General features: G+C 41.7%; 1 protein-coding gene and 8 non-coding genes across 20 annotated transcripts in view; 1 reads left to right on the plus strand and 8 right to left on the minus strand.

Moving 5' to 3' along the window:
- LOC130524710 (NACHT, LRR and PYD domains-containing protein 12-like) overlaps positions 1 to 12,806 on the plus strand; it is a 337,155-nt gene that overhangs the window by 309,430 nt on the left and 14,919 nt on the right. The gene's annotated exons all lie outside the window — the stretch shown is intronic.
- LOC130525047 (5S ribosomal RNA) lies at positions 987 to 1,105 on the minus strand. The gene has a single exon (XR_008950328.1). It is a non-coding gene; the product is annotated as a 5S ribosomal RNA (ribosomal RNA).
- LOC130525134 (5S ribosomal RNA) lies at positions 2,153 to 2,271 on the minus strand. The gene has a single exon (XR_008950398.1). It is a non-coding gene; the product is annotated as a 5S ribosomal RNA (ribosomal RNA).
- LOC130525052 (5S ribosomal RNA) lies at positions 3,315 to 3,433 on the minus strand. Its single transcript, XR_008950333.1, has one exon. It is a non-coding gene; the product is annotated as a 5S ribosomal RNA (ribosomal RNA).
- Positions 4,473 to 4,591, minus strand: LOC130525135 (5S ribosomal RNA). The gene has a single exon (XR_008950399.1). It is a non-coding gene; the product is annotated as a 5S ribosomal RNA (ribosomal RNA).
- On the minus strand, positions 5,626 to 5,744 carry LOC130525072 (5S ribosomal RNA). Its single transcript, XR_008950352.1, has one exon. It is a non-coding gene; the product is annotated as a 5S ribosomal RNA (ribosomal RNA).
- LOC130525136 (5S ribosomal RNA) lies at positions 6,807 to 6,925 on the minus strand. The gene has a single exon (XR_008950400.1). It is a non-coding gene; the product is annotated as a 5S ribosomal RNA (ribosomal RNA).
- On the minus strand, positions 7,958 to 8,076 carry LOC130525137 (5S ribosomal RNA). The gene has a single exon (XR_008950401.1). It is a non-coding gene; the product is annotated as a 5S ribosomal RNA (ribosomal RNA).
- Positions 9,125 to 9,243, minus strand: LOC130525045 (5S ribosomal RNA). Its single transcript, XR_008950327.1, has one exon. It is a non-coding gene; the product is annotated as a 5S ribosomal RNA (ribosomal RNA).

Raw genomic sequence — 12,806 nt, forward strand, 5'->3', positions numbered from 1 at the left:
GTCCATTTTGCTTTGTCACAGTCCAAACCTCAATGTTGGAGCAGCCTCCAATCCATTTCCCCCCAAAAAGAAAAGGCTATATAGCCTATGAGCGTCATATCATCAAATCTGCGTAGATCGGCTCTTGGATGAGAGGTGAAACGCCTTCAAAAAAATCAAACCAGATTCAACTCCGATAAATGAAATCAACTTAAAAGCAATGTGCCATGGCCGGGAATCGGTGCCATGGGCGGGAATCGATCCCGGGCCGGTGCGGGCCAGTTGACAATTGCTGTAACAGACAACCTGATTGAAACCTCCTGAAGACCCCAGAGGGAGAGTTCGAATCCAGCTTTGGGCATTATCAAAGAGAAGATATTTGATTGAAAAATTCACGATCATAAAAATATTTAAAGAGCATAGCAGTGTCTGTGAGGTTTATGAGCCACAAATGCTGCTCTTTTTAGGAGCACAGCCATCTATTAAACTGTAGTTTGTGTCATAGCATAGTTTTATTGACAAATTCTAAATTGCAAGTAGCAGATATGAACAGGGAAATGCTACGTTATCTGCTTATTCTGTTACAAATAATCTGATGAGATAGGTGTGGAGTTAATTCAGTTGGGGATAGACAGATGGAATATTAGTGTTGTTAGTATGATACTTGATTCTTTAGATATTGTTTTCAATTCAGGAATCTGCCGCCTTGAGTTGGCTTTTGTTGAAGACAGAAATGTTGACAATAGTGTGGACCAAAGTGGGAAATTCAATTTTATTTAAACACAAACACACACACACGCACGCACGGACGCACGCACACACGCACGCACAGAGACACACACACACACCACACACACACACACTCATAAAATATTAAATCTCAAACGATGTACAATAGTGCAACATTAAATGTCAATGTTAGAAGTACTTAAGAAGTGAATTACATCTGGCTGGATAATTATCAGGAACACTGGCGGCCTCTGCTGACCCAGTGGAAGAGTGCAAAAAGCTTACAGCACCTGGTATTCCCAGGCGGCCTCCCATCCAAGTACTAACCAGGCCCGACCCTGCTTAGCTTCCGAGATCGGACGAGATCGGGCGTTCTCAGGGTGGTATGGCCGTAAGCGAGAGCAGGTGCAAGAAAATGGCCTTTTGAAGTTAATACACTCAAACTTATTTTCTTGAAACACTTATTCTGGTGGAGGTTGTCCATTTTGCTTTGTCACAGTCCAAACGTCAATGTTGGAGCAGCCTCCAATCCATTTCCCCCCAAAAAGAAAAGGCTATATAGCCTATGAACGTCATATCATCAAATCTGCGTAGATCGGCTCTTGGATGAGAGGTGAAACGCCTTCAAAAAAATCAAACCAGATTCAACTCCGATAAATGAAATCAACTTAAAAGCAATGTGCCATGGCCGGGAATCGATCCCGGGCCGGTGCGGGCCAGTTGACAATTGCTGTAACACACAACCTGATTGAAACCTCCTGAAGACCCCAGAGGGAGAGTTCGAATCCAGCTTTGGGCATTATCAAAGAGAAGATATTTGATTGAAAAATTCACGATCATAAAAATATTTAAAGAGCATAGCAGTGTCTGTGAGATTTGTGAGCCACAAATGCTGCTCTTTTTAGGAGCACAGCTATCGATTAAACTGTAGTTTGTGTCATAGCATAGTTTTCTTGACAAATTCTAAATTGCAAGTAGCAGATATGAACAGGGAAATGCTACGTTATCTGCTTATTCTGTTACAAATAATCTGATGAGATAGGTGTGGAGTTAATTCAGTTGGGGATAAACAGATGGAATATTAGTGTTGTTAGTATGATACTTGAGTTCTTTAGAAATTGTTTTCAATTCAGGAATCTGCCGCCTTGAGTTGGCTTTTTTTGAAGACAAAAATATTGACAATAGTGTGGACCAAAGTGGGAAATTCAATTTTATTTAGACACAAACACACACACACACCACAGGCACGCATGGACGGACGCACGCACGCACGCACACACACACACACACACACACACACTCATAAAATATTAAATCTCAAACGATGTACAATAGTGCAACATTAAATCTCAATGTTAGAAGTACATAAGAAGTGAATTACATCTGGCTTGATAATTATCAGGAACACTGGCGGCCTCTGCTGATCCAGTGGAAGAGTGCAAAAAGCTTACAGCACCTGGTATTCCCAGGCGGTCTCCCATCCAAGTACTAACCAGGCCCGACCCTGCTTAGCTTCCGAGATCGGACGAGATCGGGCGTTCTCAGGGTGGTATGGCCGTAAGCGAGAGTAGCTGCAAGAAAATGGCCTTTTGAAGTTAATACACTCAAACTTATTTTCTTGAAACATTTATTCTGGTGGAGGTTGTCCATTTTGCTTTGTCCCAGTCCAAACCTCAATGTTGGAGCAGCCTCCAATCCATTTCCCCAAAAAAGAAAAGGCTATATAGCCTATGAACGCCATATCATCAAATCTGCGTAGATCGGCTCTTGGATGAGAGGTGAAACGCCTTCAAAAAAATCAAACAAGATTCAACTCCGATAAATGAAATCAACTTAAAAGCAATGTGCCATGGCTGGGAATCGATCCCAGGCTGGTGCGGGCCAGTTGACAATTGCTGTAACAGACAACCTGATTGAAACCTCCTGAAGACCCCAGAGGGAGAGTTCGAATCCAGCTTTGGGCATTATCGAAGAGAAGGTTTGATTGAAAAATTCACGATCATAAAAATGTTTAAAGTGCATAGCAGTGTCTGTGAGGTTTATGAGCCACAAATGCTGCTCTTTTTAGGAGCACAGCCATCTATTAAACTGTAGTTTGTGTCATAGAATAGTTTTATTGACAAATTTTAAATTGCAAGTAGCAGATATGAACAGGGAAATGCTACGTTATCTGCTTATTCTGTTACAAATAATCTGATGAGATAGGTGTGGAGTTAATTCAGTTGGGGATAGACAGATGGAATATTAGTGTTGTTAGTATGATACTTGAGTTCTTTAGATATTGTTTTCAATTCAGGAATCTGCCGCCTTGAGTTGGCTTTTGTTGAAGACAGAAATGTTGACAATAGTGTGGACCAAAGTGGGAAATTCAATTTTATTTAAACACAAACACACACACACGCACGCACGGACGCACGCACACACGCACGCACAGAGACACACACACACACACACAGACACACTCATAAAATATTAAATCTCAAACGATGTACAATAGTGCAACATTAAATGTCAATGTTAGAAGTACTTAAGAAGTGAATTACATCTGGCTGGATAATTATCAGGAACACTGGCGGCCTCTGCTGACCCAGTGGAAGAGTGCAAAATGCTTACAGCACCTGGTATTCCCAGGCGGCCTCCCATCCAAGTACTAACCAGGCCCGACCCTGCTTAGCTTCCGAGATCGGACGAGATCGGGCGTTCTCAGGGTGGTATGGCCGTAAGCGAGAGCAGGTGCAAGAAAATGGCCTTTTGAAGTTAATACACTCAAACTTATTTTCTTGAAACACTTATTCTGGTGGAGGTTGTCCATTTTGCTTTGTCACAGTCCAAACGTCAATGTTGGAGCAGCCTCCAATCCATTTCCCCCCAAAAGAAAAGGCTATATAGCCTATGAACGTCATATCATCAAATCTGCGTAGATCGGCTCTTGGATGAGAGGTGAAACGCCTTCAAAAAAATCAAACCAGATTCAACTCCGATAAATGAAATCAACTTAAAAGCAATGTGCCATGGCCGGGAATCGATCCCGGGCCGGTGCGGGCCAGTTGACAATTGCTGTAACAGACAACCTGATTGAAACCTCCTGAAGACCCCAGAGGGAGAGTTCGAATCCAGCTTTGGGCATTATCAATAGAAGATATTTGATTGAAAAATTCACGATCATAAAAATATTTAAAGAGCATAGCAGTGTCTGTGAGATTTGTGAGCCACAAATGCTGCTCTTTTTAGGAGCACAGCTATCGATTAAACTGTAGTTTGTGTCATAGCATAGTTTTCTTGACAAATTCTAAATTGCAAGTAGCAGATATGAACAGGGAAATGCTACGTTATCTGCTTATTCTGTTACAAATAATCTGATGAGATAGGTGTGGAGTTAATTCAGTTGGGGATAAACAGATGGAATATTAGTGTTGTTAGTATGATACTTGAGTTCTTTAGAATTGTTTTCAATTCAGGAATCTGCCGCCTTGAGTTGGCTTTTTTTGAAGACAAAAATATTGACAATAGTGTGGACCAAAGTGGGAAATTCAATTTTATTTAACACAAACACACACACACACCACACACGCATGACGGACGCACGCACGCACGCACACACACACACACACCACACACACTCATAAAATATTAAATCTCAAACGATGTACAATAGTGCAACATTAAATGTCAATGTTAGAAGTACTTAAGAAGTGAATTACATCTGGCTGGATAATTATCAGGAACACTGGCGGCCTCTGCTGCCCCAGTGGAAGAGTGCAAAAAGCTTACAGCACCTGGTATTCCCAGGCGGTCTCCCATCCAAGTACTAACCAGGCCCGACCCTGCTTAGCTTCCGAGATCGGACGAGATCGGGCGTTCTCAGGGTGGTATGGCCGTAAGCGAGAGCAGGTGCAAGAAAATGGCCTTTTGAAGTTAATACACTCAAACTTATTTTCTTGAAACACTTATTCTGGTGGAGGTTGTCCATTTTGCTTTGTCACAGTCCAAACGTCAATGTTGGAGCAGCCTCCAATCCATTTCCCCCCAAAAAGAAAAGGCTATATAGCCTATGAGCGTCATATCATCAAATCTGCGTAGATCGGCTCTTGGATGAGAGGTGAAACGCCTTCAAAAAAATCAAACCAGATTCAACTCCGATAAATGAAATCAACTTAAAAGCAATGTGCCATGGCCGGGAATCGATCCCGGGCCGGTGCGGGCCAGTTGACAATTGCTGTAACACACAACCTGATTGAAACCTCCTGAAGACCCCAGAGGGAGAGTTCGAATCCAGCTTTGGGCATTATCAAAGAGAAGATATTTGATTGAAAAATTCACGATCATAAAAATATTTAAAGAGCATAGCAGTGTCTGTGAGATTTGTGAGCCACAAATGCTGCTCTTTTTAGGAGCACAGCTATCGATTAAACTGTAGTTTGTGTCATAGCATAGTTTTCTTGACAAATTCTAAATTGCAAGTAGCAGATATGAACAGGGAAATGCTACGTTATCTGCTTATTCTGTTACAAATAATCTGATGAGATAGGTGTGGAGTTAATTCAGTTGGGGATAACAGATGGAATATTAGTGTTGTTAGTATGATACTTGAGTTCTTTAGAAATTGTTTTCAATTCAGGAATCTGCCGCCTTGAGTTGGCTTTTTTTGAAGACAAAAATATTGACAATAGTGTGGACCAAAGTGGGAAATTCAATTTTATTTAAGCACAAACACACACACACACACACACACGCATGGACGGACGCACGCACGCACGCACACACACAAACACACTCATAAAATATTAAATCTCAAACGATGTACAATAGTGCAACATTAAATCTCAATGTTAGAAGTACTAAGAAGTGAATTACATCTGGCTTGATAATTATCAGGAACACTGGCGGCCTCTGCTGATCCAGTGGAAGAGTGCAAAATGCTTACAGAACCTGGTATTCCCAGGCGGTCTCCCATCCAAGTACTAACCAGGCCCGACCCTGCTTAGCTTCCGAGATCGGACGAGATCGGGCGTTCTCAGGGTGGTATGGCCGTAAGCGAGAGTAGCTGCAAGAAAATGGCCTTTTAAAGTTAATACACTCAAACTTATTTTCTTGAAACATTTATTCTGGTGGAGGTTGTCCATTTTGCTTTGTCCCAGTCCAAACCTCAATGTTGGAGCAGCCTCCAATCCATTTCCCCCAAAAAGAAAAGGCTATATAGCCTATGAACGCCATATCATCAAATCTGCGTAGATCGGCTCTTGGATGAGAGGTGAAACGCCTTCAAAAAAATCAAACAAGATTCAACTCCGATAAATGAAATCAACTTAAAAGCAATGTGCCATGGCCGGGAATCGGTGCCATGGCCGGGAATCGATCCCGCGCCGGTGCGGGCCAGTTGACAATTGCTGTAATAGACAACCTGATTGAAACCTCCTGAAGACCCCAGAGGGAGAGTTCGAATCCAGCTTTGGGCATTATCAAATAGAAGATATTTGATTGAAAAATTCACGATCATAAAAATGTTTAAAGAGCATAGCAGTGTCTGTGAGGTTTATGAGCCACAAATGCTGCTCTTTTTAGGAGCACAGCCATCTATTAAACTGTAGTTTGTGTCATAGCATAGTTTTATTGACAAATTCTAAATTGCAAGTAGCAGATATGAACAGGGAAATGCTACGTTATCTGCTTATTCTGTTACAAATAATCTGATGAGATAGGTGTGGAGTTAATTCAGTTGGGGATAGACAGATGGAATATTAGTGTTGTTAGTATGATACTTGAGTTCTTTAGAAATTGTTTTCAATTCAGGAATCTGCCGCCTTGAGTTGGTTTTTGTTGAAGACAGAAATGTTGACAATAGTGTGGACCAAAGTGGGAAATTCAATTTTATTTAAGCACAAACACACACGCACGGACGCACGCACACACACACACACACACACACACACACACACACACATACACACACACACTCATAAAATATTAAATCTCAAACGATGTACAATAGTGCAACATTAAATGTCAATGTTAGAAGTACTTAAGAAGTGAATTACATCTGGCTGGATAATTATCAGGAACACTGGCGGCCTCTGCTGCCCCAGTGGAAGAGTGCAAAAAGCTTACAGCACCTGGTATTCCCAGGCGGTCTCCCATCCAAGTACTAACCAGGCCCGACCCTGCTTAGCTTCCGAGATCGGACGAGATCGGGCGTTCTCAGGGTGGTATGGCCGTAAGCGAGAGCAGGTACAAGAAAATGGCCTTTTGAAGTTAATACACTCAAACTTATTTTCTTGAAACACTTATTCTGGTGGAGGTTGTCCATTTTGCTTTGTCACCGTCCAAACCTCAATGTTGGAGCAGCCTCCAATCCATTCCCCCCAAAAAGAAAAGGCTATATAGCCTATGAGCGCCATATCATCAAATCTGCGTAGATCGGCTCTTGGATGAGAGGTGAAACGCCTTCAAAAAAATCAAACAAGATTCAACTCCGATAAATGAAATCAACTTAAAAGCAATGTGCCATGGCCGGGAATCGATCCCAGGCCGGTGCGGGCCAGTTGACAATTGCTGTAACAGACAACCTGATTGAAACCTCCTGAAGACCCCAGAGGGAGAGTTCGAATCCAGCTTTGGCATTATCAAAGAGAAGATATTTGATTGAAAAATTCACGATCATAAAAATGTTTAAAGAGCATAGCAGTGTCTGTGAGGTTTATGAGCCACAAATGCTGCTCTTTTTAGGAGCACAGCCATCTATTAAACTGTAGTTTGTGTCATAGCATAGTTTTATTGACAAATTCTAAATTGCAAGGAGCAGATATGAACAGGGAAATGCTACGTTATCTGCTTATTCTGTTACAAATAATCTGATGAGATAGGTGTGGAGTTAATTCAGTTGGGGATAGACAGATGGAATATTAGTGTTGTTAGTATGATACTTGAGTTCTTTAGAAATTGTTTTCAATTCAGGAATCTGCCGCCTTGAGTTGGTTTTTGTTGAAGACAGAAATGTTGACAATAGTGTGGACCAAAGTGGGAAATTCAATTTTATTTAAGCACAAACACACACGCACGGACGCACGCACACACACACACACACACACACACATACACACACACACACTCATAAAATATTAAATCTCAAACGATGTACAATAGTGCAACATTAAATGTCAATGTTAGAAGTACTTAAGAAGTGAATTACATCTGGCTGGATAATTATCAGGAACACTGGCGGCCTCTGCTGCCCCAGTGGAATAGTGCAAAAAGCTTACAGCACCTGGTATTCCCAGGCGGTCTCCCATCCAAGTACTAACCAGGCCCGACCCTGCTTAGCTTCCGAGATCGGACGAGATCGGGCGTTCTCAGGGTGGTATGGCCGTAAGCGAGAGCAGTTACAAGAAAATGGCCTTTTGAAGTTAATACACTCAAACTTATTTTCTTGAAACACTTATTCTGGTGGAGGTTGTCCATTTTGCTTTGTCACCGTCCAAACCTCAATGTTGGAGCAGCCTCCAATCCATTCCCCCCAAAAAGAAAAGGCTATATAGCCTATGAGCGCCATATCATCAAATCTGCGTAGATCGGCTCTTGGATGAGAGGTGAAACGCCTTCAAAAAAATCAAACAAGATTCAACTCCGATAAATGAAATCAACTTAAAAGCAATGTGCCATGGCCGGGAATCGATCCCAGGCCGGTGCGGGCCAGTTGACAATTGCTGTAACAGACAACCTGATTGAAACCTCCTGAAGACCCCAGAGGGAGAGTTCGAATCCAGCTTTGGGCATTATCAAACAGAAGATATTTGTTTGAAAAATTCACCATCATAAAAATGTTTAAAGAGCATAGCAGTGTCTGTGAGGTTTATGAGCTACAAATGCTGCTCTTTTTAGGAGCACAGCTATCGATTAAACTGTAGTTTGTGTCATAGCATAGTTTTATTGACAAATTCTAAATTGCAATTAGCAGATATGAACAGGGAAATGCTACGTTATCTGCTTATTCTGTTACAAATAATCTGATGAGATAGGTGTGGAGTTAATTCAGTTGGGGATAGACAGATGGAATATTAGTGTTGTTAGTATGATACTTGATTCTTTAGATATTGTTTTCAATTCAGGAATCTGCCGCCTTGAGTTGGCTTTTTTTGAAGACAGAAATGTTGACAATAGTGTGGACCAAAGTGGGAAATTCAATTTTATTTAAACACAATCACATACACACGCACGCACGCACGCACGCACGCACGCACGCACGCACACTCAGACACACACACAAACACACACACACTCATAAAATATTAAATCTCAAACGATGTACAATAGTGCAACATTTAATCTCAATGTTAGAAGTACTTAAGAAGTGAATAACATCTGGCTGGATAATTATCAGGAACACTGGCGGCCTCTGCTGACCCAGTGGAAGAGTGCAAAAAGCTTACAGCACCTGGTATTCCCAGGCGGTCTCCCATCCAAGTACTAACCAGGCCCGCCCCTGCTTAGCTTCCGAGATCGGACGAGATCGGGCGTTCTCAGGGTGGTATGGCCGTAAGCGAGAGCAGTGCAAGAAAATGGCCTTTTGAAGTTAATACAATCAAACTTATTTTCTTGAAACACTTATTCTGGTGGAGGTTGTCCATTTTGCTTTGTCACAGTCCAAACCTCAATGTTGGAGCAGCCTCCAATCCATTTCCCCCCAAAAAGAAAAGGCTATATAGCCTTTAACTGCCATAAATATCATTTATGTTGTCATTTTATGTCTGTAGAATATTTTATTTAACATTGTTTATTTTTATGAATATTTAATTCCTTTATTTAACACATCATAGAGGCGGAAGTGGTTTCTGTTCTTTGTTTAGTGACGGACCTTTAATGTGGTACTCCACGAGCTTTTATTTGAGGTAATACTGCAAGAAGAGGAAGTTGCAGAAGACATTCTTTTTAAGACGTTTTTCTTTGCTCATGGTGGACTCATTCCCTCAGGGGTGCAGCCAGCGAGTTCGACGGTGGTGATGTCGTGCCAATAAATCATCTGTGTCAAAAGAACTGTGGTCGTGCTTCTCTGACGGGAGTGATAGTCGAACTCGAGTCTGCTTCGAGGGACCTGCTCGGGCCCAGCAAGGAGGCGCAGACGGCTCGTCACGAAGGAAAAGCAGATAAGCCGATGTTTAACAAGAAGACACATGTTCAACGGTTCTCCATGAACGTCCACAAGTCAGACACACAAGTTAAAATGCTCTGAAAAGGGACACAAGTCTGGAAAACCACAAGGGACTGTGAAGTTTAGTGACAGTGGTCATAAGTTTAATGAGCAATTAATGTCGTTTACGTTTGATGTCTTATTTGAGCACCTCATTCGTTAAAGGGGTAATCTGTACATTTTGAAAGGTTTGAAATAATTCATGAGCATGTAAGTTTAGTCCTTTAATGCTTGCTTTAAGGGTTAATTAGAAGCAAAATTATCTTTAAGTTTATTGACCTGAGTGCCTCAAGAACATGTTTAGGGCTAAACTGCTTATGTCAGACAAGCTAATGACATATAGTTAATTTCTAAGTAATTCATTTGTCAAAAGTAAAAACTGTCACTCTGAAGTAGCCTTCAAATGGCAGAACCAGAGCAGATAGATGAGCCTGATGATGCACAAGTAGTCCAGTTTGAAGAGCCTCGTAGAAGTGAAAGAGACCGCACATTAACAGAAAAAGGAAAAGAATTTCACAAGGAAAAGACTAAAGGGCTACTTCTACGCTTTGACAGCATTTATGACCGCTGGAAAGCTCTCAGCAAGGTTGCTAAAAGGTCTGTAATAAAAGAGGACCCTAGCAACATTCTAGAAGAACATATCAGCACTGTTCAAAGGGAGTTGTCAGAGCTGAATATTGTTTATGATGAATATCGGAGGATTGACGGCCCAGAACATGAAATGCGCCGCAAGATGGATAAGTGTGTATCTGTCACAGGGATTGTGGTTCAGAATGCCCAATTTCAAATGCAAGGAACAGCAGAGAAGATTGTTTGGCCTGATGCTGGTTCTGTATTTGCGTCGTCTGTATCAAGCGGCTCACATTCAGCCTCTAAGTATTCTAAAGCTAATTCTGTTGTCTCTAATGTATCCTCAGCCAAAAGACAAGAAGCTGCAGCAGAATATGCAGCCACACAAGCTGTACTGAAGATTATGGCTGAACAAGAGGGTCACCAAGAGAAACTGCAAAGACTTGAGGTCGAGGACAAGCTGATAGCTGCAGACCAAGAAGCAGCTGCAGTATCTCGCCGTCTACAAGCAGAAAAGGAAGAAACTGAACGCAAAATAGAAAGAGAGAGAAAAGAAGCTGCACTTTTAAAGCAACAAGAAGAAGAAAGTGCAGCAAGAAAAAGGTCAGTCAAAGACTTAAAAAGAGAACTTGAGCGTTTGGAGGAGCTGAAAAGACTGAACTCAGCCAGAGCAAAGCTTCAAGTTTATGATGAAGGTGAGATGCTACACAACACAGAACTATCTACAGATATGCAAGCAACCAATCAGATGAATCCTGTGTATCAACACACACAAAGTGATTCAGCTCCAAGACATGTTGTTCAAGATAATTCAGGAGAGCTTGTCAAAGTTTTGGCTGAGGCCATATCAGCAAATAGGCTACCTATCCCAGAGCCTATCATCTTTAGCGGTGATCCACTCAAGTTTAACCACTGGAAGTCATCCTTCCATACACTGATTGAGAGGAAAAATATTCCCGCAGCAGAAAAAATCTTCTTCCTTCAGAAATATGTAGGAGGAGCTGCTAAAGAGGCTTTAGAAGGATATTTTTTGACTGATTCAGAAGACTCGTATCACGCAGCATGGGACTTGCTTAATGAACGATATGGTGAGCCCTTTGTAATTGCTAAAGCCCTCCGAGACAAACTACATGCTTGGTCAAAAATAGGCCCAAAGGAGAGTGCTGAACTGAGAAAGTTTGTGGATTTTTTACGTAGCTGTAAATCTGCCATGACCCATAATGAGAGTTTAAATGTTCTTAATGATGGAATTGAGAATCAGAAACTTACTGCCAAGCTACCTGACTGGCTAAGTACCAGATGGAATCGGAAAGCTACTCAGTATCAGCTGGAACACAGAAGGTTCCCAAGCTTTGATTATTTTGTGACTTTCCTAAGCATGGAAGCTAGCATCGCATGTAACCCTATAACCTCTTACCATGCTTTACAGCAGAGTGAATCTGAGAGACTAAAAGTTAAGAACCAAACCACAGTTGTTTTCAAGAATAGAACTGTTGGTGCAAAGATCCTCACAACTAACACTAGTGAGAAGAGCATAGTCACATGTGTGTTTTGTCAGAAAACAGGACACAGCTTATATAAGTGCAGAAGATTCATTGAAAGGCCTGTTGCTGACAGAGTAAAGTTTATTCAAGTCGAGAAATTGTGTTTTGGATGCTTAAGTCATGGCCATCAATCCAAGAGCTGCAGTAAGCGAATGGTGTGTGACATCTGCTCAAAACGTCACCCTACATGTCTTCATGAAGATCGCTTAAAACAAGAATCAAAGAAAGAAAATTCTGAAGCACAAAGTGTAACCAAAGAAATCACATCTAACAGAGTTGTACAAGACAGTAATAATACTCAGACTTCAACAATTATACCTGTTTATGTATCAACCTCAAGTGATTCAAGCAAGGAAGTTCTCGTCTATGCACTGCTTGATTCACAAAGTGACTCGTCATTCATTCTTGAGGATGTGCAGTCGTTCTAGATGTGAATTCAGAGCAAGTTAAACTGAAACTCTCTACTATGACATCAAAGAAAACAGTAGTCACCTGTAAAAGACTGAAAGACCTACAAATAAGAGGGCTATTCTCCTCTAAGAAAATCACAGTGCCAACAACTTACACTCGTGAATTCATTCCTGCTAATCGCTCACACATTCCAACGCCAGAGACTGCCAAGGCATGGCCTCACCTGATGCATCTTGCAGAGCACATTGCTCCACTAATGGAATGCGAGATTGGCCTACTGATCGGTTACAACTGCCCACAAGCTCTGATGCCCAGAGAAGTTGTAATTGGGGAAGAGAACCAACCATTTGCTCAGAGAACTGATTTAGGTTGGAGCATAGTGAGTTATGGTG

This window comes from Takifugu flavidus, chromosome 4 (genome assembly GCF_003711565.1).
Source record: "Takifugu flavidus isolate HTHZ2018 chromosome 4, ASM371156v2, whole genome shotgun sequence".
NCBI lineage: Eukaryota > Metazoa > Chordata > Actinopteri > Tetraodontiformes > Tetraodontidae > Takifugu > Takifugu flavidus.